At 38.2% G+C, this 24,720-nt stretch overlaps 2 long non-coding RNA genes across 3 annotated transcripts; both read left to right on the forward strand.

The window, feature by feature from the left end:
- Positions 1-9,105: 9,105 nt before the first annotated feature.
- LOC135415647 (uncharacterized) lies at positions 9,106-11,522 on the forward strand. Of its 2 annotated transcripts, XR_010431218.1 has the most exons (4): positions 9,106-9,569; positions 9,868-9,933; positions 11,143-11,221; positions 11,445-11,522. It is a non-coding gene; the product is annotated as an uncharacterized LOC135415647 (long non-coding RNA). The 2 variants fall into 2 exon arrangements; XR_010431217.1 differs by lacking the exon at positions 11,445-11,522 and having other exon boundaries at positions 11,143-11,288.
- Positions 11,523-21,956: 10,434 nt separating this feature from the next.
- On the forward strand, positions 21,957-22,814 carry LOC135415653 (uncharacterized). Its single transcript, XR_010431221.1, has 2 exons — positions 21,957-22,023; positions 22,725-22,814. It is a non-coding gene; the product is annotated as an uncharacterized LOC135415653 (long non-coding RNA).
- Positions 22,815-24,720: the final 1,906 nt, after the last annotated feature.

Genomic DNA, 24,720 nt, shown 5'->3' on the forward strand with positions numbered 1-24,720 from the left:
ACGTGGTTAAGAAAGGGGAAAAAAATGCTTTGCAACAGTGATTGGGGCCAGAGAAGAGAGGAGTTAGAATATGTGAAAGAAACAGCCCTGCAGACACCTGGGTTGGTGAAGAAGGAGGGAGAGGAGGAGGTCTAGGTGCCGGAGATTAGATTCCTCTACAGCCTGTGGTGCAGACCATGGTGAGACAGTCTGTCCCCCTGCAGCCCATGGAGGTCCACAGAAGCATGGAGATCTACCTGAAACCTGGGGAGGACCCCAGGCTTGAGCAGGTGGATGCCAGGAGGAAACTGTGATGCCATGGGAAGCCTGCTGTTGAGCAGTCTCCTGGCAGGTAAAAAGAGGAGTTCATGCCAGAGCAGGTTTGCTGCCAGGAATCATGACCCTGTGGGGGATCCATGCTGTAGCAGTCTGTTCCTGAAAGACTGCACCTCATGTAAGGCACCCACATCAGCAGTTCATGGAGGTAATTCTTCCCTGGGAATGACCCCATGTTGGAGAAGGGGAAGAGTGTCAGGAGTCAGAGGACTCCCTTAGGAGGGAGGAGTGGCAGATAAAACACGTGAGGAATGGACCAAAACCCCCACTCCCTTTCCCCATGCACCATTCTGATGCTCCAGGGTTAGAGCTGCAGCATCTCTGAGCACAATTTGCACACAGGCTGCAAACTCCCTGGGGGGTTGGGGAAGAGGTTGCAGAGGCAGGCATTGCAAAAGAAGGGCATTACAGACCAATTAAAGCCTGCCTAATTGTAGGTTCTGGTTGCCTCCAGAACCCTGACACTTTGGATAGTACCTCATATATTTAAGAAAGTGTGGGGAGAGAGGTGGAAGTCAGAAGATGTGTGCAGCACAGTCAAGGTGGAATGAACCAATTGCTGTGAGAGCTTTGGTGACACAAGTAGGTCTCTGTACAGCCAGGTGACAGAGGTGCCAGATGACACCCTCTCTAGTTTGAAAACTGTTAGGGTATTTAGGATGTTGAATTTTGGACACAAAAGCATTTTCTGGAATGGGCTTCTACAGACAAAACCATTCGGGAAACACACATGGTATAACAGGCAAATCAGAGCAGCTAATTACACAGAGCTATAAGGTAAACTAGTTATCTTATTCTCTTCTTCCTGCAAAAAAAAAAAAACCAACTACCCAGAAGTATAAAAACCATACACAACTTTGCCACCATGTTCTTTAGAATTTCTCATTTGAGATATGAAATACAGCATAGGAATTTATGAAGGTTTATTTGGGATATGTCCATTCCTCAGGGGTATTGCTGTAGTTTTTCTTTCTGTAGTTCTGGATGGTCAAATGCGGTCACCTGCAAAAGTTAGACACCATACTTGTGGTTCTCATTTGCAGGTTACACTGTGTGGCAATCCCAGCCTTCAAAAGCAGCATCTAACACTACCTGAGGAAGCCTCATGGGGACACCTTGACAACAGCAGGCCACAAATGTGATCATCTGTTATAACTGAATGTTAGAATTAATTTCTAAGAGAAAAAGTCAAGTAATCCAACTAACAATATCCCATGACTCATATGCAGTATGATGTGTATCTTTTTTTAAAAATTCAAAAACTGTTGCATGAAGACAATTGAAGATTTTTAGACCAGCTTAAAAGGTCTCCACCTTTATATCACTATTAAAGGAACGTACTTTTGAATGTTGTGTGTCTCTAAAAAAAAAATCATTTAAGCATTTTACAAGGTTTGAAAATCCAGTTAGCTTTGATTTTCTGTTATTCTCTTAGTTTCCTTACCCCACTGAAGCTGTTGACTGAAGTACACTAAAAGACATGATAGAAAAGGATCAAATATTAAAATTTCAATATTCTATATCAAATACAACAGTAGCTTAAACAATAGTATTATTCAGTATAAAATAAAAGCTCTTGCTTACTTTACTACATTATATAGTCAACAGAGACCCAAGTCCCAAGTTTCAGGATCTATTAAGACTCCCACAAAACACAATATCATAAAAAGATACATGCCCTATAGGTTAAATCGGTCATTTCAATTCCATTCATAGCTTTATTCCACCAAAACATCCCAGTCACATCAAATGTGCAGAAATTCCAAAACACTGGGGAACACTGGGAATATCTTACTTCGAAAAACTTAACTAAACATTGAATAAACAATCGAGCAGATGTTCTTTTTTATTCCACAGTATTTTGTTGGTCTAAAGCTGCACAGGGTTAGAAATCAGTTGATTAAGGCAGCTGTGAGTGTCTCCAGCAAGCAGGGGATTCTTAACAGATGCAGAATAACCCATCTGACCTCCTCATTACAAGGGATGCATGGGTAATACTGCAAGTGCATCAGGGAATGCAAGCACCAAATTCAGGCTTTCTCTAGCCGATGAAAAATCTTTTACAGAAACTGCCAGCTGGCATGAGCTATAGGAATCAGAATCTAAAATGTTCTAAACAGTGCAGATCTGCCATCACAACTAGAGAATCACAGTGGACTCCCTGAAGACCTGCTTGGGGGATTTCTTTTAATCCTAATTAAATGTTTTCCAAACATAAAACCAAAACTTTCAGCATTTCAGAATCCTTTTTGTTTTCCCCATATGCAACAATTTGTTTGTACATTTATCCTACTTTTGGCCAATTGTGAAATTTTTGGCTGTGAATGAGATGGCAGGTCTGGCTAAAAAGATGAAAAAACTGCACTACTAACCCTGTAGTATAGAAAGTATATGGGCGTTATAGAGGAAACGTTGATGTCTTATCATCTAACCCACATTAATGTAAGTCAATATGCAGCAAAATGTTCCTGTCTAGTGTCAAGAGGAGTGTGTTCTCCCACATTTTTGAACAGTTAGACATATGAAGATGTTACAGGTGGTAGACAAGCATCTGTCGTGATGCCTTACCTACTGCTTGTCCCAGCTCAACCTCTCTTTTCCTTTCTGTGCACGTAGCAGCATTTGTCAGCATGCCAAGATAAAGTGTACAGAAGAAAAGGGTTTCAGAAGCAAGTTTGATCTGTTATTTCAACAGAGAAAAAGGAAATTTAAGGAACAAAATTACAGGAGGGAAGTTTCCACACTTAAAGTTTCCTAAGTTAAAAGCTGTATGTTTATATGCTGACATTTGGAGGGTTCTGTCGTTACAGAACTCAGTAAGGCTTTTTGATCTTGGCTAACAGACCTGGCTTATGTTAAAATCAGATCTACAGTTTCTTATTATTGGGTAAGCTGAAAGATCGAGTCCCATGTATTTACTAGGTGGAGTTGCTTTTCAGAATTAGCATATTCTTAAAATGAAACCGATTTATAGCACCATGGACACGTACAGATTGCATGTGCAATTGTTCACTGTGTGGTGTGTAAACCCCATTTCTCACGCACCGCAAGAGAGAAGCCAATTCCAGAGCTCTCAGCTGGGTCCCCACTCCCTCAGGTGACCTTGTTAGCAGCCTCCCTGCCGACTCATGCCCATATCCCACACTCCCCAGTCCCTTTCTCTCTGATAAATACCAGGTATCCTAATGAAACACCGATTGCCCATCAGCAGGGAATGTGAAGTATTGCTTGTCTTCATTTTATGCTTTAAACACATCGTTTGTTTTGTTGCTTTCTTTCTCCTTCCCAGTCATTACCTGCTCTCATGTCATCCTGTCTCAGTTCTTCCCTGATGCTTTATGTTTCATTGCTTTTCTCTCACCCTTTCTCCATGCTCTGCTAAGCACCTTAGCTGCAACTAGCTAGAGGAGATGCTGTCCCTCCTTTCCTAGCTTAACAACCATTATGCCAAACTCTCTTCAGTTTCACTGGGTGTGTTTGGATTATTAACCATTTATTGTATCCATGCCTTTTTTACTCTATCGCTGACTTAATGAAGAATTATTTTTTTTCCTGGAAGATAAAAACTACAGCAAATTACATAAATTTGGGGTATATCAAATCCATTTTACTCCATTAACTGCAAAATATATTTTCATATAATTTCACATCTGTGCAAAATGCTGTGTAAATGTGCCTTAAAATCTACATTGTTCTTAGGCTGAAATATCTAAAAATCAGGGATGAACATGATAAACATGGAACCGTTTTAAGAGGATAGGATATAGATGTTGCATATATACATGAAGAGGCAAAAAATGAGGACACAGCTTGTTTATCACTTTTTTTCTTTGCAGTATGCTTCCACCTTAGCCTTCTCTTGGCATGACATTACACTCAAAGCAGGACATGCAGCAGGCTCAGTTTCTCTGCAATTGTAGCTGATCTCCTGTTTGATGACTCAACTCAGCTGCCAGTCTCAGTGATATTTACATTCCAAAATAGAAGACTCTTAATGTATGTCATGTCCATAAAATGGAAATATTTATGGTGATGCTACACCCTGTACTTCCTGATGCTTATAAACTTGCCTGGGAAAGCCATATTAACTCCAGTTGTGCCTTTCTGGTGGAGCAAGAAGGGGATTTTTTTTGACATGGATAGTTTATATGTTGCCAGGGAGTTCTCAGTGGCATAGATATCCAGTCATGACCTTAATAGTTTCTTGACCTAATTGTATAGGTTTAAGTAGTTAAAGAGTGTAAGCCATATGGGGTTTTTTCAGCTTTGCAGTAAAATGCAGTTAGAGTAAGGAATTAATCCTGACAATAATCATACAGGTTTGTGTGACTCAGGAATTAGTGTGGCCCTTAACTGGATAGTGATTGATAGGCCCTTAACTGGACTGAAATGATCTTTTCTTACTGGAGTGTGAGTTCAATGCACAGCATCTGTACTGTTTCCAGCTGGTGAATAAATAAGTTTGTAGCATTTCTCAATGGCATGCTGACAGGATGCAGCATGACATAGTCTGCTATGTGAGGAATTGATAAGGAAAAATCATGCCTATTCAAGCAATCACAAACAATTGCTTCTACAATCACAGTCAGAGGAAGGACGTAGGAGGTATTAATGTAAAGATATATTTAATTCACCTCATAATTTACCATGACTTGAAAGTGAGAGTGAAACCAAGTACAGAAAAAGAACAGTCCAGCTGACTACAGGCAGAGTCCTTAGAGAATGTATTGCATGGGAGTAAATACAATGCCCAGTAGTGCAAAATCACTGTGTGATACATAAGCATCTGTTTACAGTATTTGGGGTGCATTTGCACTGGAATTATGAGACAGAGATGTGTTCTTAAAGCTAATTTCTCAAATCTCAATAATGAGCTTTGCTTTGTATTTCAAAATCATCTTGGAACACATGAACAACATTTATTTTGTGCGTGTTGACCTGGAAGATCAGCTCCACCCATTTACACACACTCTTGAAGCACATATTCTTAGGATATTGGATTTTCAGCATCAACTTTTCTGCTTTACAACTTCAATTCTACTCACTTGCAATGCCATGTAGACATACTTTTCAGAGCCAAGTGGAAAGTTAGTGGGCACAAACAATAATTATACAGTACTCAGTGAAGCTCCTTCAGTAGCAGGGAGGTTAGTGTACTTCTTAGAAGACAGCTCCTATTTCCTGATACTCCAGTGCAGGTCTGCCTGGAATAGGAAGAATGCAAAGCATTAGTTGCTTCATACTTTTTTTTTTTTAATTCAGAATGCACGAACATGTTTCAGTAGAATAGTCCATTTTGAGTAATTTTTAACTTACTGTTATGTGTATTCTTCATTTGTCTTAATTAAATAGCATTTTTCCTGTACTGGATGACTGCAATTTTTACTAACAGAGAAAGGACATTGGAAAGGTTCAAAGATGGGCACACAGACATCTAGACCAGGTTCTTAATGGTATGGATATTCCAAAAAAATCCTTTCTTAAAAATACTAAGGATTAAAATTTGCTTGTACTGTTGGTTTTTTTCCTAAATTTGTGTAAGGAAAATGTTTGCTAATGTTATCCAAGTGACTCAGACTCACTTATTCAAATAAAGATTTGCAAATACTTCCTGCTCTCACTTGCCCTATGCATTTTATTAGGGAAAGCATTCTGACTACTTGCCCTCAAACAGAAAAGCTAAGTATTTTCTGAGGTACATTCTTTGATGTTTTTGTACGTTCTACAGAGTAAAACAGGCATATAAGTTTACATAGTCATATTTGCAATGAAATATCTTGTTCGTAATTCCTCGAGGGAGAGTATGGCTTTGTATTCTTATTTTTGTAAGGAAGTTTCCTATACTATTTGGGTAAAAATAATTAGGCTCAGAGGAATGTTCAAATAGATGTTATGGTAGCAAGCACGCTCATTAAACTTTCCAAAGCACCGAGCAGGCATTACCAACAAAGTGATCTTCATGAAGAGGGATAGTTACTAACTCCATCAGTACCCTGCTGGAAAAAAATTAAAGCTCTAAGTTTGAATGACAAGTTCTATTAAAGTCACAGAAATCAGAAGAGTACAATTATTTGCCTGCTGAGTTTCATTTTGTTATATCTTCTCATGTACATGTGTCTATTTACAAAAATCCATTCAGAAATGAGTAATAGTGGGAACATTTTAGTAGCAAATATGTTTATCTAACTTCCTTTATCTTACTCTATCTAATCTTCTATTATTCCTGATTTGTCTCATTGCTATTGTGTAAATTATAGAACTGACAGAATTCTATAAATTACAGAAGCAGACCCTGACTATCATGTTTAAATGAAGTAGCTTTACACTGCAGTTTCATAACCAGTTTAATATGACATAAACCAGCTCAACCATCAAAGAATCACCCCATCACCCCCTCATTCCTGGGTGATTATTCCTCCACCCATAACTGCAGGCACATGAAGTCATACAGCATTGCAATTATCTGCCTCAGGGAAGTCACCTGAGATAATTAACCTGGGGGAAAAAAAAAAGACAACAAAAAAATAAAAATACATTTAAAAATACATTCCTCTATCAACTAGGTGTTTTTCCAAAGAAACTTCTTCAGCTGCTTGGTGGTGATGGTTTTTAATTTTTATTTTTACAACACAAGGGACAACGATTGGAGCAAGAAAATACTGCCAAGAATTTCAGGGAGTAGTGCCATCTTATGCAGACTTAAACTAACATAATATGGTGACATCATCATTCAGTCGATTCTGTGTACTCCAAAGAGCTATTAAGTAAAATGACTACAATGCTACTCAAAGCAAAATAAAAATAACCTGGCTTAAAGTAATCCAATGAAATCTGAAGTAAAAAGAGTGCATCACATAGTCTGCTTGCCAGATATAAATGGTAAAATGCAATGTCAACATATATATCTATGGTTTAAAAAAGAAGCAGGAAATCTGTGAAAATTTCTTATTTAAAAAAAAAAGTGAATTAACAGTGTGATTTTGCAATGCGGCTTCTGTTTCCTGCATAAGCAAAAAAATAGAGACAGGAATCTTCCATCATAGGAGTTATCCTTTGCATTGGTTATTTTTTCATGAACTAAATGTGAATTTCACAGTGGATTAAAGTGCTTAAAGTGAGATATTGACAAATGCAGGCATGTACATGCAGAGTTCTGAGGACTTCAGCTGGGAGGCACTGTAATTCTGCATGCGCCCAGCTTGTTTCCTCACATTTGCCAAACTTGGCAGTTTGTACATCCCACTCATGCTCTCTGAGCAGCATGAGCAGCTGGTTTGTGCCAAAGCCAGGTCAAGACCTGCAAGCTAAACATTCTTTAGCACACTTGGCGCTGATAGGGTTGATCTTCCTATAAAGTGCAGCTACTGCTTTTCTTTATAGGGGAGGAGATGACGTTAGCTCTTTTATTCTACTCTGTGTTAGCTCACAGGAAAGAGGAAAATAACCCAAGCTAGCAGAATGATATACCACTTCATCACAGGCTATTTTGTGCAACATACCCTTCACTTCTCAGTTTGAAACTCAGTTACTGAACTGAAAGTGCAAGTGCCATGAAATTTCTGACCTATAAAGCAGCAGTGAGCATGTCTGAGTAGCCAAATGTTTAGGATAGTAACCTGTGAAGAGAGAAGCCCTGTCCACACTCCAAAATTGTCTCCTGGTTTTGCTTTTCTTATATACTTTAGTGGTTACTGGGTAAAATATATACGTGGTGCAGAGGAGCAGATGCTCCCTCCATCTTAAACTCTACACTATAGAGTCATACTGTATCTCAGTCTGAGTCACCTAGAGTTCTCATAAGTTTTTCTTCTGCTCCATACTTCCTGCTAGATAGTTCCAGAGTCATTTGGCATGCTGAGTTTGATGGGATAATTTTCAGACAAGTAATTTTCATTGTTCATTATGGGGGAATTTATGATATTGGTTTAGGTGTTTGGTTCCATTTGGGGTATCAGACCACTAAAAAGTCAGCACTGAGACAATCTATCTATTTGGAAAGGGTCTGTCCTTATTCTTGCCAAATTCTGTAAATTATTTATGCTTACACGTGGGAGCTCAAACTGCAGGACTATAGTAATTAATAACATTTGCTAAATTATTAATAACAATAATCACTATTATTATAGACATAATAATAGTGATAGCAATGCATTCACAATTTAAAAGCTAAATCTTTATTATAGAATAAAATTATAGGGGAAGAGGAAAAAAGATTTATGTAAAAACTTCTGCCTTTCAAGCAGGTAACTTCTTCAACAGAAAATATTTTTGATCACTTGATGTATAAAATCAACTTTTTACTTTTTCTTAAGTTCATGCTTACAAAAGTTCTACCATAGAATTTTTTTGTTTGAGGCAAATTTGTTCTCTCAATATTTATTATGAGTAAGTCTGTGAAATTTATTCTTCGCAGGCACGTATTAAGGTTGAAAATTTATTGGAGGTAGAGATGCTAACATCTCATTGCCAAAGCTCTATGTTATCCCAATTTTCCAGGGATTTTTTCAGTAATTAGTATGCTTCTGTGTCAATAAATCATTTTTATTTTCATTCTGAAACATAATTTCAGCCCATAGAGAAACTGTAATAAATACTTATTATGCACATGATATATTGCTAATGAAGAAGATGATAAATTGCTAATGAAAAAAATATATTACAAAAGCCTGATGAAATATAGGTAATAAATATTACACTTAGAATACAATTTTCAGGTACTCAAACATTATTGTTAGATTTCATATGCCCTTCATACACACAGAGCTCATCCCCTACAATTCCACAGGTTTCTTCCTGCTCCACCAAATCCAGTGGGACTTTGAACACTGATATCTGTAAGAGACATGTCAACCTGTGAATTACTTAAGGAAGAAGGACATCCAACATGATTTTATGCATCAGCAGGTTGTCCCACGTGATGCCAGGCCTGAAATAAAAAAAGATTGTCCAAGGAATATTTGGTAAAATCAGTCCTAGGACAAAATGGGAAGAATCAAAATTCTGAGTGGAGGTCAGTGTGTTTGTCAGGGAGCTGCAAGAGAGTTGAGCTGAGAGCCAATTGTGACAACACTGCCAGCAGAGCAGGGGCCTCACCAGCATGGGAGCTGTTCCTGTATCTCCTGAGCAATAAGGGCAGGGCAGGGCCTGAGCAGTGATCACAGCAGCAGGATGGCTAAGCAGGGACATGGAGACAGGGATGAGCTGAAGCTAAGCTGGGATGTCAGCTGGTGGTGGTCAGGATCAGGAATGGGAAGGTAGGAGGCTCAGTGCCTTGAAATTCTGAATCAATACAAAGGATGTTTTCTAGTTAAAACATAATAAAAATACACAAGTGATTATATTACCATTTTTTCTCTTTAGTTTTTTGTTATTAAAAAATCTCAAAGCAGGGCATTTTTGTAACATACTATATTGCTTTTTAAACAAAGACAAATAATCATTTTCTTCCAATCCAGTATCATGAATCATTTACCAGTTTTCCTTCCTTTAATATCTGACATATATTGTTTAGCATTAAAATGTTCTTACTTCACTCTCTCTGTCATCTTTCAGATATAGAATTCAGTTTATTAACTAGGAATTAATTAAGCCATGTGGTGAATAGTGGCTTCACATCAGGTAGGACTCAGTCAAACAATTAAACAGTTGCTCTATTTTAAATGCCCTTTTTAGTCCCAATGACACAAGTGAAGATAATGCTTACTTAAATATTATCTTACTTAAGTGTACTTAATACAGATGCATAAGATGGGTATTCTGATTTGTAGTGGGAACTCAGATCCAAATAGTTATGTGCCCAACGTCATTATCTTTTAATCAAACACACCATTGTGCCAAATAATAAAGCAGTGCTCAGATCTCCCATTAAGGAAGAGCTCCTTTTCTTTTTCAGAGTAATAATAGGGGTTTATCAGCTGCAATTTATGCTTTAATAGTTTCTGACAAAACTGTTGTGCTCGCATAAAAGCCTAGCAAAATCATCTTAAAATTTGCAATCCAAATTAAGTTTGCCTCTTCAATTTTTCTATTAATGCAGAAAAGTCTAGCTGTGTTAAGTATAGGTTGTCAAATTCTGTCTTATTCCTACCTGAGTCCTAAGATAACAAACAATTTGCACTATATCTACTACGTATCACTGAAAATTCCCATGTTCTTACATCTGAAGTGCTTTAAGAATGAAATTATAACAAAAAATGTACACTTTCCATTATCTGTTTTTATATTACAATAAAAAGATTTGATTTTTCTTATTCTTATTTTCAGATATTTGCTGATTCACAAAAAAAACCCAAACAGATTTGGCAATTTAAAATACTCTTTACAATTTTAAGAGGAGTTTAAGTGTTGGGGAAATACTGAAGTGTGGACATGTCAAATAATTCCTTACATTGCAACAGAGCATATATTCTTTTCATTTTTAAAATTTATATGCAAAAGATTTTAGCTCTAATATACCAATATATGTGTGTCTATACTTGTGAAAGGAAGATCAGTGCCTTTTGCCCTATTGTAGCTTATTTTTAAAGTCAAGACCAAATTGAGTAGGCTGAAGTCATTTAACAAAAACTCAGTCAATAAATTATAAGCTTTAAAATTAACAGAAAATTATCATCCACACATTCAGTTGCTGTTTTATCTTACTCTTATTAGCACTATTATACTAATCTTAGTACTTGTTCTACTGAAATAAAAACAAAGGAAAAATAATTAACAGCTACTTAGCTGTTCTATATAACCAAAATAACATGAATGCAAGCTATTTAATACTTCCATCAATTGACCTTGAATAGAGATTTCCAAATAATTTCAAATTTGCTTTTTCTCCAGATATGGATCCTCTCTGTCCAGAATACCTGTGTATGCTAATCCTTTAACCATGGAGCTGGAGGCAATCTGTTAGCCTTCTGTACGTGACTGAGACTCTCTGCTGCTCTGACTGAATGAATGCAGACTCTGCTGTGGGGAAATTTTAAACACAATTAACATTTTTCTACTGAATTTTCCATCTTATGCAGATGGAAATGTATATATTTTAATATATGTATTTGTAACTATAAAAATTATTTAATCCTCAAAGACATTACCTTATAGAAGTTTTTCACAATTGTTTTCTTTTCTCTGCTTTCTAGAGCTCTATTGGCCAAGATATGGAAGCTAAAGATTACATCTAGAAGCAACTCAAATGATTTACATCTTCATGAATTAAATCTTCTTGTAGACAGCCTCTTGCTGAAAAGCAACACGCAGTCCAAGCTTTGAAAGAAAGAAACTAAGATGAATGTATTTAGGACAGAAGAACATTTACACTTACTTATTATTTGTATTTGCATGATCACTTCCATTTGCTTCAAAGTCCTTGTTCCTTTCATACTTCATTAACATAAATCCCTTTCTGACATCAAAGTGGTTGCTGTACTCACAGAAGTATAGGTGATAGCATTGTCATTTCAGGGCAGCCATGGCATATAAGGAAAGAGTTCAGTAGTTAAGCCAATCTTCAATGACAGATTTGGATAACAATCCTCTGTGAATGTCATTTAGTAGAGTGTGAACAGCTATGTTCTTTCATACTACAAAGCTTGGACCAGCAACAGACTGTCCTCTCTTCTTTTTTCCACCGTGTGGTGGGTTCACCTTGGCTGAACACCAGGTGCCCACCCAGCCGCTCTATCCCTCCCCTTCCCAGCCGGACAGGGGAGAGAGTAAAGTGGGAAAAGAAAACAACAGAAATCGTGGGTTGTGATAAGGCAGTTTATATTTATGCAAAAAAAGAAAACAAAAGCAGCATGCGTGCGCACAAAACAGAAGCCAGCAGTTAATCTCTACCAGCGATGGTTGGCCACTTCTCTGAGAAGCAGGGCTCCAGCACACACGTACGGTTGTCAGCAGGCAGCTATCAGAGACAATGAGTGCCTCCGGTCCTGCTGCTTGTCCCAGCTTTTATATCTGGGTTGACGTCATATGGTCTGGAATATCCCCTTGGTCAGTGTGGGTCAGCTGGCCTACTTGAGTCCCCTCCCAAGATCTCACCCTCGATTGAAGAAGGAATGTTACAGTGCTGTGCTCAGCAGTAGCCAAAACATGGGTGTGTTATCAACACTCCTCTAGCTACCAATGCAGAGCAGGGCACTGTGAGAGCTACTATGGGGAAATAAATTCCAGCTCAGCCAGACCCACCACACACCACAAAAAAAAAAAGCAAAAAACCAACAAACGAAAAAAAATTAAGGACTAATGTTTTGAGTCAGTAAGTATGGGAAGAATTACAGAATCACAGAATACTCTGAGTTGGAAGAAATCCACAGGGATCATGGAGTTGAACCAGAAGCTTCTACTGATCAGGCAATGCCTTTTCTACATAATCTCTGTAACAACTAATGTTCAGGAGCTTTCCGCCTCACACGTTCATTTCCCTGTAAAATAAATCAAGAATATGATTCTATGTGGATGGCAAGACTGTTAGTGACCCGGACAAGTAGCCAGGAAATGCTGGCAAGTGGTTTGTCTTCAACTGTCTAGAGACACCCAGGGAGAAAACATTTAGCAAACAAGTAGGTGGAAAAACTTCATGCTATGGGGAGATTATGAACATCACTCAAAGCAATAGCTACATCCATCCCTCGGGGAATCAGCAGAACAAAGCTAAAGCTTTCTTTTCAAGTACAACCAGCATCAAGTACCTGGAACATTTATATCAAGAGGTAGTTTCCTACTTGATTCTTTGCTTACTGGAATTGGATATGTCCTTTACCTCCAGAAATACTCTCCCCAGACAGACAGAGAAAATTACTGTCTCTTTTCTAATGGGGAAAAGAAAGATGTCACCCTTCTGCTATAGGTGGGGAAAAAAATTACATCATGGGAGAAACAGAAGGAAACTAAGTCCTTTGGGATACGGATAAGACACTTAACTCTGTATGTATGCCACTATATTTTGAGTTTAGCTTAGAACTGCTTGTATTTCACATTAAAGAGAAATGCTAAAGGGCAGCTTAAATACAAAACATGAAGGCTATTTATAAAATGTATGGATATGTTATATGCTTTCTGAACACACCAAGGATTACACTACTAAAGGAATTTGGACTGAAAATATCTAGCTTCTGGACCTTGATTTGTCTTAAGAGTAACAAGGAGCACACGAGGTTCAATAAAGGTCTCACTGGCTCAAAAATCCATATGTATTAGGACATAAATATGGGCACTTCAAGATTTTAAAAAGGAGCAGTAAGGCTCCTGCGGGGTCTGGATGACACCAGAATTAAGTATCATCCATCATAAAATTTTCAGAATCATAATTTTTGGCATTTAGTGCCTAATTTTTGCCTTATGTATGAGATAACCTTTCTATATATCATTTCTGTTTGATCCATGATCTTTGAATAAACTTCATATAGAGTTTTATAGAAGCATATGGAGTTTCACTGGGAAGTTGTTATGGACCAGATCTCAATGAATCCTGTTTACTATTCCTTCTGGATTGATACTGTCCTTGGCAAATGGCCTCAGACAGTGATGCAGAAAATCCACGTTAGTATTCAGCTAATGTGCAGCTGGGACCTCTAATGACTCATGTTATTATATAATTGACTGAGATCTCCTAAAGGAAAGGAACAAGATCATTACAAAAACCTCAGCATTCTCTCAGTCTTATAATGCTTCTGCTCTGAAGACAGAATTCCCTATTAAATACTCTGAAATGTCTAATGAAAGCTGTAGCTGCAATTTTGATGATATTTGCAATTGAGAAGCCTCTAGCTATTCTAATTGTTTCACCTGCTTGAAAAAGGGATAAAGGCCAGAAAAAAAGGTCAAAATGAAATTAAGAGATAAGCAAAAATTAGAGATGAGGATGCTACATTTAGCTCAGTCAGAATTACAGAGTATTTTTAGGTCAGGGTTAATAGCCAGTGTCTGAGCTCTACACCAAGAAACTGCTGCAGATGATGGATTAGGTTTACTGGCATATTTTAATAGGTTGGGGCAGCAAGGATTCCTGGTAATATTTATCTCAAACATCAGCATTTCTCTATTTCTAATTAATCTAAAGCCAACTGACATATTGTCAGAGGTTTAATGAAATTTGATGCCATCTACTGAGCACCATCAATGGCATCTTTACTTGGGAAAGAAGAAGAAAAAACTACAGTTAGTTGAAAAGTTAAGACAGGTGTGGCCAGTTAGAACATCTGAAACAAATAAATTTAAAATCGGAAGTAGTGTGGTAGCAGATTTAACTATTTCTATAAACAAGCAACAGAATAGTAATGAGGACTCACTGTGCACAAACAATGTTTTTGATCCTTGGGCTGGGAACAGTTTCTGTTTTCAGTCCTGCACTGGTATCCTGCACTAAACTTTTATTCCAGTGTTAGAGAGAATCAGAAAGTTACTCAATACAAATGAGCATACAAGAACATTACATAATATCCCTTACAGTTCAAAGACAAAGAACAAGGAAGAACATACAAAGGCATGGAAGAAATTCCTCTCATCTAAGACATCAAAAGGAAGAAAGGTCTGGAATAGCTGTAAAATATTTGAATAGAATTTCCTTCTACAAATAAAGACCTTTCCTTATAGAAACACTTCTGGAAATGCAGTATGAAAAAAGTTAATTCTGAAAATTCAGGTATAATGGAAGTATTCAACATATGATATCGAATTGCTGCATAACAAAAAAAGAAATCCTTGCAATCTTCTGCATTTTGAATATTTTCACATTTTCCTGATTAGCATATTTAATTTATTCAATTTTATACAATCCATCATACATATTCATAAATATTTTGTTTGGGTTTAACAGTAAATAAAATGAATAGTGTGTCCCTAATTTAATCTTCTTGTCTGATACAATATATCAAATTTAATTTACCTCTGTAACTAATGCTTGGAAGGGAATTTTTTCATAGAGTTATGCCTTTCAACACTTTTCTTGTAGGTAATGGAATATATAAAAATAAATCACATTTCACACAAGCATTTTATGGTATGTCATCACCAAATATCCAAATAAGCTCAAACCTTAATTATTAAAATGAAACAGTTAACTTGCAGATAAATCTTCAAATCTTCTCACCTAAAAAATTATTTTTAAAGGTCTAATGAACTGTTAGGGATAAGAACTGAAAATTACCATATATTAGATTCTTTCTCATCTTTAAGATAAATACAGATTTATTTTAGTTGGACATAAAAATAAATTCCAGTACTCTGATTTATTATCTTAAATCATAGAAAGGTTAACTATAATAATGCATGAGGATGTGCCTTTTTTTACCCTCATTGCCTAGGGAAAATGCGAATATATTTCCCTCACTTAAATAAAATATGTGGCTGAACTGAGATTAAAATTAGAAATGTATTTCTGAACATATGAATATGACAGTACTGACTATATTTAATAGCTGATGACTATAACTGTTGTGCTTGAGTTGGCCTTCCATTCTCTAAAATAGAATTCTTTATGTATCACACCACATTGCTGAATACTGTTAATCTTCAATATATTTAACATAGTAGGCTAAAAAAAAAAAAAAATTCTTGTGGGTTTTACTTCAAGAAAGTATGTTTGAGGCAGTCAGTTTGGTCAGACTTTTTTTTGGTCTGTTTTGGAAAAAAAAAAAAAAACACAAACAAACCAACTCACCACAAAACAAGACAGAAATTTTGTGGAAATTTAAAATGCTTCCTGTCATGGGAGCTACATTTTAAGTCATAGGCTAGAGCCTTTAATTCATAAACATTTAAGAAGAAGATAATTTAAATTCTCTTGTTTGACAGGCTTTTTGTTGTTATTTATTTTGGTCTCTTTTTGTTTAGGTGTCCATGTATTGCCCCCCCCCACCTCCCAAATTAATATGAGACTGTATAATGGACTTTGCTAGGAGTCTACAAGCCACCTTTTTTTATTCCTAGGCTGTATGTGACACTAATACACTCAATATAATTTCTTTACTATTAGAATAATTTTGAACTTAAAGAATTTCTGTTATCCTCTGTGGCTTACTACACAGTTTTCAAAAGTAATGCATATTCAGCACATACAGCAAGAAGAGTCGGGAGTGAAGTTTGCACACACTGTCAACAACTCCTAGTGACCAAATCTTTGGAGTTTCTGAAATATGAAACTAAGCTTCTTCTCAGAAATTAGGAACATCAGAGAAGTCAAGCCACTACTGGGAAGAGAAATCTGAAATATTATTTGATAATTATGTAGCTGCCAAGTACTATTATCACTTTCTCAAAAACAAACAAACAAACAAACAAAACCAAAAACTTTTTTCTTAATTAGATACTGTTAGTATCTTTTCTATCTCTTCTTCTGTCACCCAAAGGTTTGTTCATTTTGGCATTTCTGTGGATTGAGAGCTTTACAGATCATGAAAGCAAAGGAAAAACTCATGCAACATCTACAAGTGGAAAGCTTTATTGTGAGCAAAGAAGATGGCTTTATTTTTCCTTGAATACCAAACTGAGTATTCCAAATATAGTAGGAAATCTCTAGACTTATTTTGAAGACTTTAGGGGAAGAAGAGCAAATTTAACAGAAATGGAGTCAAGGGGAGATTTCACATGCTAATTCACCTGGAGAGATTTATTCCTCACTTTTCAAGAGGTATTACCAAAAAAAGAAATCAAAACAGTAGAATGATAGGTGTTTTTTAAATTCCTATTTTTATTGTCAGTAAGGCAAAGAAATTCTCAGCACATACCTAACAGAGACTATTGAAACTGCGTAAAAAAAACCAAGTCATTGAATTATGACAACTCTACTACAATATCCAGGCAAATATTTCTTCTACCATACTCAGAATTACTATGCAATTGATAGTGTTGGCATGTTCATAGCTACAATCTGACACCACACTTTTTCAATATGCTCAGAAGGTTACTTAATCTCATCACACAGGGACACAAACTACAGTGATACTACTGAAATGCTATTGCTACATAACTGAAGATTCTGCAGCACCTGCAAAATTATCTTACCACAAAACCCCACGAACACCTGCTAGTAGAAATAATGGAATACTAGAGGAAAATAAGGGAGGTATGGGAAATACCAGTAAATCCAAAGTTCTTGTGAGGAAATCCAAAATTCAGGGACAGTTTCATTATAAGAATATATAATTTTGACTCTTAAAACACATGGAGAAGGTTAGCACTAAAACAGTACCAATCATCTGTGGAAGATACATTTCCATTCACCTTCTTAACCTTTCAGTTGGGAGGCCTGGGTGTTGTAAACAAAGGATAAAGTCACCTGTCCTTCTCTAATTCAGAAGTTTCCTAGCTGTATTGAATCAAAAAGGCAGAGCTGTGGAATTAGAGCTTTTCCCATAAACCTAAATGCATTTAATGTATTTGAGAAATTTTTTGGAAAATGAAACACATGAAAAGCATTCAACTGTGAAAGCCAATAAATTGGTATTAATTATTCAATCAGTTTTTTGGATTCCTGATACTGGAAGTGTAACACATCAAGAGTAGTAATACTAAATTTATTATTAACAAAAACAAAAAAGAAAAAAAGAAAAAAAAAAAAGAAGCAGTTAAACTCTTCAGTTGATTTGTAATGATTTAGTTACTCCACAACCTCCACAGTTTTCATTGCCTCAAAACTAGGGAAATATAAATGCACGCAGAACTGACCTGAGCTACAACACTGGGGCTCAGGGGCCCAGTGTCTGTTAGGCGGGACTTAAGGCACATCCGCTACCACCTCTTTGCAACGTCCCAAGGACAGTACATTTCATGCAGAGAGAGAGATTTGCTATGAGTGCTGTAGCTCAGGAGAATCTGAGAAATACGCGTTGCAAGAAATCAAGAGAAGAGAGAGTGAAAGCACATCATTTATAAAACAGCTTGACTGAGCAAGTAGGTCTGATTACCTGCACTGTGCAACTATTGTCATGACGGCTCAACGGGGAGCACGTTCATTTGTCACTTCCACCTACCATATCTCAAGACATACAAGTATTACATTGAATTCATCCCTCAGCAGTTGGCTTGCAGCCCACTTTCTGGCACGTCTCAAATCCTTAAATAAATGCTCAGGACTATGCTCACTCCTCTCCATCATCCTATTTCTAACCTCTTTCAAAGTGTCTGCACACCAGCTTTAGCTCACTGGCTTTGTGTTTTCCCAGGTTACTCTCCATTACAGGTATTTGCGCTTGAAATAGGTGAGAGTGCTCCTCCCGGGGCTCCACGGCCTGCGGGACCCTGCCAGGGCCAGGGTGCTGCCAGAGGGGCATGACCCAGAGCGGGTCAGGGTGGTATAAGGAGAGGGAGAGGTGGAGCGGGGTAGGGTGGTGTAGGCAGAGCGGGACAAGGTGTTGTAGGAGGAGCGGGACAAGGAGCTGTATGGAGGGCGTGTGAGGGTGCCGTAGGCGGTGCGGCTGGATGAGGAGTAGCCTGAACGCCCCTCGGGGCTCCACAGTGACCGGGAGGTGGGAGCCCACGTGGAGTGGGAGCCCAAGCGAGTGGTGGTGTCACAGGAGGGGCCCCACTGAGAACCACACAATGAGCGAGACCCCTGTGTGCCCACAAACCGGGAGATGGAACGAGAGGTAGGGGCACAGAGGGAGTGGGCCGTGACAGCTGACAGGGGGCGTGGGGATGGAGGGCACGGGAGGCAGGCTACTGCCGATGACTCCAAGGGTTGAGCTGCAGGAGAGCTGGCAGGGCGGGCCCCCACGGCCCCAAGAGAGGCAGAGGTAGGGGAGCACAGCGAGTGGGCTGCGGGGGGCCCTACTGGGCGTGGGGCCGGAGAGCACAATGAGTGGGCTGCTGGGGGTCCCACGGGACGGGGGGCTGGGGAGCTCCCCATCTGCAGCCCTGTTGGGGTGGTGCTACGGTCAGTAGCGCGGGGCACCGGGGAAGCCACTGGGCAGGGGCTTGGGGAGCACACACCGCGGGCTACCGGAGCGCTCAGGGGTTGGGAGGCCAGGGTGGCCATTGGGCCACATGGAGGCTGGGTGGTGGGAGAGGGTGTGGAGCCACAGACAACATGCGAGATGGAAGCACCAGGCACTGAAAGGGGTGCTGCAGTTGGCATGGGACTGCCAATGGTGTGGACTACTGGAGAGCACATAGAGTAGGATGGTGGAGCAGACATATGGGTAGGGACTGCCTGGGTTGCCACAGCAGGACTGGGGCCAGCCATGAAGTGGGTCAGCAATGCACTCACCGCATTATTCGCGGGGACAGAGACAGAATAGGACATCGGCCCCCCTCCAGCTCCAGGCAAATGCGTGGGAGTAGGACCCGCCTCAAACACCACGTGAGGCATAGGAGTACACACAGGGTTGGATGTTGGGGCAGGCACGGAGCCATACATGGATGAAGGCATTGGAGTACACGTAGCAGGAGGCACAGTCTCGCATATGACACGGAAGCCAGGATCACATCCCATCTCAAAACCAGAATTGATGCTTGGATTGAATCCTTGGTTGCAGATGGAGTTGCATAAGGGATGGCCCGCAGGGAGGTACACGAAGTCGTACACAGGCTGGCCCCCTGCACTGCAGTTTGGGTTGCACACTGGGATACATATATATTCACACATGGAGTTGAACGCAGGGTCTGCCACAGGGACAGGCCCAGAGCCATTCATTGAGACAGAGCCATTCTCACACACTGGGACTGACCCATTCTGGCTGACAGGCAGGACACCGTTCTGGCCTGCAGAGCAACACACTTCAGCCTTGGCACATCCCTTGCAGTAGGCAAACTTGTGGCATCCAAAGTTGGCCAGGAGCCGGTGGCTGCCAAGCCTGTAAGGTGTGAACTCCACAATGGTCCGTGCTTGTTGGTTGGATGCCAGCGTTCCCAAACTGGAGCAACAGAAGGAAAAGAATTAGGACCCTGGGTAGCTCAGAGACCCGAAGCACTACAAGATGAGCACACAAAACTGGGTTTGATTTGCTACAACAGTTTTAGAGACAAAGTGTTTTGATAACTTTTTATTCTTGACTTCCTCCAAAAAAAACCACATTCTTTGTTTTGGAAAGTGTGGTAAAAACTTCTGTCCCAAGAGAAAATTTAGAAAACTCCTGTAGTCAATTCTGTAATTGGAACTGGAAAATAATTTGTGATATTGTCTTGAATTCTTCAAAAATGTAGTGCCCTTCTGCCTCAAAGATGTATTTACTGCTTCCCATTTCCAACAGTCTAAGTTTGATCGGGCAGCTTTTTGGAATTGACTTCATTATTATTCAGTGAGAACAATTCCTAATTGCTTCCCCTCAAAACTAGTCATACTTTTGTCAGTTCTCCTTGTCACAAAGAGCAGCAATGCATATTAATGAACAGCTACTTTTCCTAGGAAAACTAACTGAAAGTTTCCAGTTTCCTGTGATTAACGTTATGAGTTTAGAATGCATATTGCTATTTCTCACTGTCATTCTCTAATTGTTCCTATATGTGGTGCCAGTTCATGAATATTTAGAGGAATTATATTAAAAGTCGATAGGACTGTAAGGGGCTCAGTTAGCACTTCTTGTAAAGACAAGAGTGAATTCCCTTTCAGACAGGAATTTGATATATCTACTTAAATTAAATCTTGAGAAAAATGAAGCAGCAGTGTATCTGCCAGCTTTAAATGATCCATCAGTTTCAAGAGGAGTAAGGCTTTTAATGGAGTCTCAGACTAATAAAGGACAAAAATTCCTGTTCGGATGTTAAACACCAAAAAATCAGAACTAATGTCTTCTTCGAAACCTGCTATGATCTTGCACACCTTAGTCACCCCCCAATATTATCCCCATTTAAATAACTGATGATCTTACTCAATTGTCATTGGCTCTTTGAATAAACCACAGCCTTCTAATGTCATTACACAGTTCTTCATATCTTCTGGGAGAGGATTGCAGAAGGAGATCTCTGCAGTACATGGTACCTTTAGTCTGGGCTGGCTCAGTAGCTAGTCAGAAAATAAACACATTTTTTGTTTTGTAACCCTTAGAAAATTAACACTGAAGTAAATAAATGTAAAGAATAAAAAGAAAAGGTGTTATTCATACATGTTTCTCTCTGATTTACTTCTATGATCTCTATAATTTAAGCCAACTGTTATACTTTAAAAATCATATTGATCTTGTTAAAATAAAACATACAGTAAAAAAAAAAGAAAAATGTGAAGTATTTCAAGATTGTTGTCCTTGTACCTAGGAGATAGCCAACAAGAATCCTTAAGTCTGATCCTTAGATCACAAATTCCATAATTGGAGTTCTTTACCTTTACGATAACAGGTGGTCTGTTGATCACGATATCCCTGCTCACCATCAGAACTTCTCCACACTCTGGGTCTGAGACAGCAACTACTTTCATAATGTTGTGATCACACAGGTAAGGTCCATATTGACTATACGATATACACAGTGGAATTTTTTTTACTGTAAAACAAATTAATTTTTTTACAAGGAGATTAGTTTTTTTTATTATTATTATTATTATTATTATTATTATTATTATTATTATTACTCAAAATTTGGAAACTTTCATTCTAGTGCAGTCTTCAAGGAATAATTTAAACGTAGGCAAATTAAAGCCTAGTAAAATAGAATTTTAATATCAGTGTGAAATTTTTTCTTATAATGATGTGGTTTAACCAAAAGTGTCTTATTTTTTCCAGAAAAAATATATTAACCATGGAAACCGGTGTTTATGTTCTGCTACACCTTTGCGCTTCCCAACATATGGTATGTCTAGGTGCTCTAAGCGAGTCTTTTACACTGGCTAATATCTTCTGGCCAAAGAAAATAATGCTTTTCTGACAGAAAACTGCAACTTAATCTTTGTATTGAGTATAGAGACCAGAATTGAAATTTTATTGGAAACAATTTTTTAAAGAATCTGTAAGATTTGAGAAATTAAGGAAAGACTACAGTGTACCTGTCACTATACATGTAGTATGGACGCTGTGTTAATTTTTGAGTGATCACCCTACAGGGAATTCAGCTGTCAGTATTTAACACTGTATACATTTCACTTCCCACCTCTATTAGGAAGTCTCTACAAATCCTAAATCAGCAATCTCCTGAAAAAAATAGGGTATGAGACAATTTCAACTTCTTACCTTCTCTTGGACCCAGTGTGACATTCACACTGTCTTTCCAAAACTGATCCATTGGGCAACCACTGTAGGTTATAATTTGTGCGCACAAATTAAACTTCAGGGTTTTGTTTTCATTACGCAAATTTTCAAGCAGCCAGTGCAGCTGGACATCTTCACCATACATTGGGCAGTTAGCCATCTTTAACCTCATGTTGATACCAGAGTCACTCAAAAATGGGTTTTTCAGAGATGATAACTCTCTGTCAATATGACAGTTGGAAGCGTTACAGTACCCTGGGTGAATTCTTCTGTAAGCCCGGTAATAGGCTTCTTTGTTTTTCACAGAACCTGTTGAAGAAGACATGATAATGAATCTGCTGGAGGTACATGAAGCCTATTATTATTCTACCCAAATAATAAAGATAATTAAATTTATTGCTGCTTCTTCTTGGAACCTAAAATACCCAGTTGGTGTAGCACAAATCCACCAGATAATGAAATACAAGATACAGCAGTCTGAATGCACAGAAGAAAATAAATGTCTCATGAAATAAAAATTTAAAAAAATTATTTTACTTTTAAGTAGTTAAATTTAAAGATGGTCATGTAAATCTTAAAATGTATGGTTAGTAAAACTAAAAATATAATTCTTTATAAGGATAAGAGTGAATATGGAATCCTACTAGGTCTCCCAAAAGGCAAAATACACCATTAAAAAAAAAAATTATCACTTGTTTTCTTTTTTGTTCCTATTAAAAAGAAAACAAAATAAAAACATGCAAACACATAAAAAACACACACTAAAAAATCCCCAACCAAGTAACCAAAAAAAAAAAAGAAGAAACCCACAGAGCCTGCAATTGTACAATCAGCTGTGATCCACCCTTCATTCCTTCAGGCAATTCTGCCTATTGAAATCCTCCCTTCTACTGGAATATGAATATCAGTAATCCATAGTGCAAAGTAAGAACAGCAGAATATTTTAATAATATGTGAATTTAGTAAGTAGGCATATTTTCTGACAGACCTGATACAAGAAGCAACAAGACATTAATCCTAGGTTTAGAAGAATTTGTGGGGTTTTTTTAGATTCTCTCAAGTCTGGTAATATTTTAAACTACTGTACAGGTGAGACAAAAATATGTACATATGAATGGTGTCATTCAAAGGGCTGGAAGGCATGTCCTTAGAGCAGCTAAGGACTTAGGGTTTGTCTAGTTTGGAGAAAAGGAGACTGAGGGCTGATCTCATTGTCCTCTGCAGCTTCCTGATAAGGAGAAGTGGAAAGGAAGGTGCTGAGCTCTTTATCCCAGTGTCCAGTGACAGGAAGTATGGGAATGGTTTAAAACCATGCCAGGAAAGGTTTAGACTACACATTAAGTATTTCTTTATTGAGAGGCTGGTCAAACACTGAAACAGACTTCCTAGAGGGGTGAGTTATGTCCCATGGTTGTCAGCACCTTAAAAAGAGGCATATGGACAATGCCCTTAACAGTACGTTTTAATTTTTAGTCAGTCCTGAAGTGTGAGGCAGTTGGATGAGATGATCATTGTAGGTCCTTCCAACTGAAACATCCTATCCTATCCTATATGCATCTAATTACTATGTGCTTTGTTTGAATCATCTAAACACATTTAAGTTTAAGAATCAAGATCTTTGAACAGAAAAGAACCTTCCTCCTTCTCAAAAAAAGAAAAAAAGACAATTTCAGATTATTCTACACATTTTAACACAGGAGAAATTACATTGATATTTTTATATGATTAGCATATAAAATTCCCTCTAGCCCATTTAATATACTTTCATCATACCTAGTTCATACTTGTAAGCTCCAGTGATATCTTCAAATTGCTCACTGCCAATACTCTTGGTGATTAGACGCTGTCCACATGGCCAAGTGTCACAGAAAAATTTTGTTCTTTTGCCATTGTTTTGGGAAAGCCAGCCAACATAGTTTGAATTTACTCTAGAAAACATATGATGACCATCATAATCCAAGTCCAGTTCCCCTTCCCTGATGCTTCGAACCCATGTAGGACCACTGCAAGCTGAACCTAAGCCACAGAACAAAAGTGTTATAACACATTGTAACCTGACTACAAAAACTCAACACATAACATGAGGAAAATTATTACAACTATGGTAAACAGTTACCTCTGCCAGTTTCCAAGGGTGTTGGATCTAGACACTGCCAATCACCACAGCACTGATTTATGTCTCTGCGAGCCATCCAAGATTCATTCCAGCAGTGATATCGCCTGTTTGATGAAGGAAGACATTTCTTGGATTATCACGTTTAATGCCTTACAATAGAGAAGAACCATACCAGAGAAAATATTT

The sequence above is a fragment of the Pseudopipra pipra genome, chromosome 1 (genome assembly GCF_036250125.1).
Source record: "Pseudopipra pipra isolate bDixPip1 chromosome 1, bDixPip1.hap1, whole genome shotgun sequence".
Classification (NCBI taxonomy): domain Eukaryota; kingdom Metazoa; phylum Chordata; class Aves; order Passeriformes; family Pipridae; genus Pseudopipra; species Pseudopipra pipra.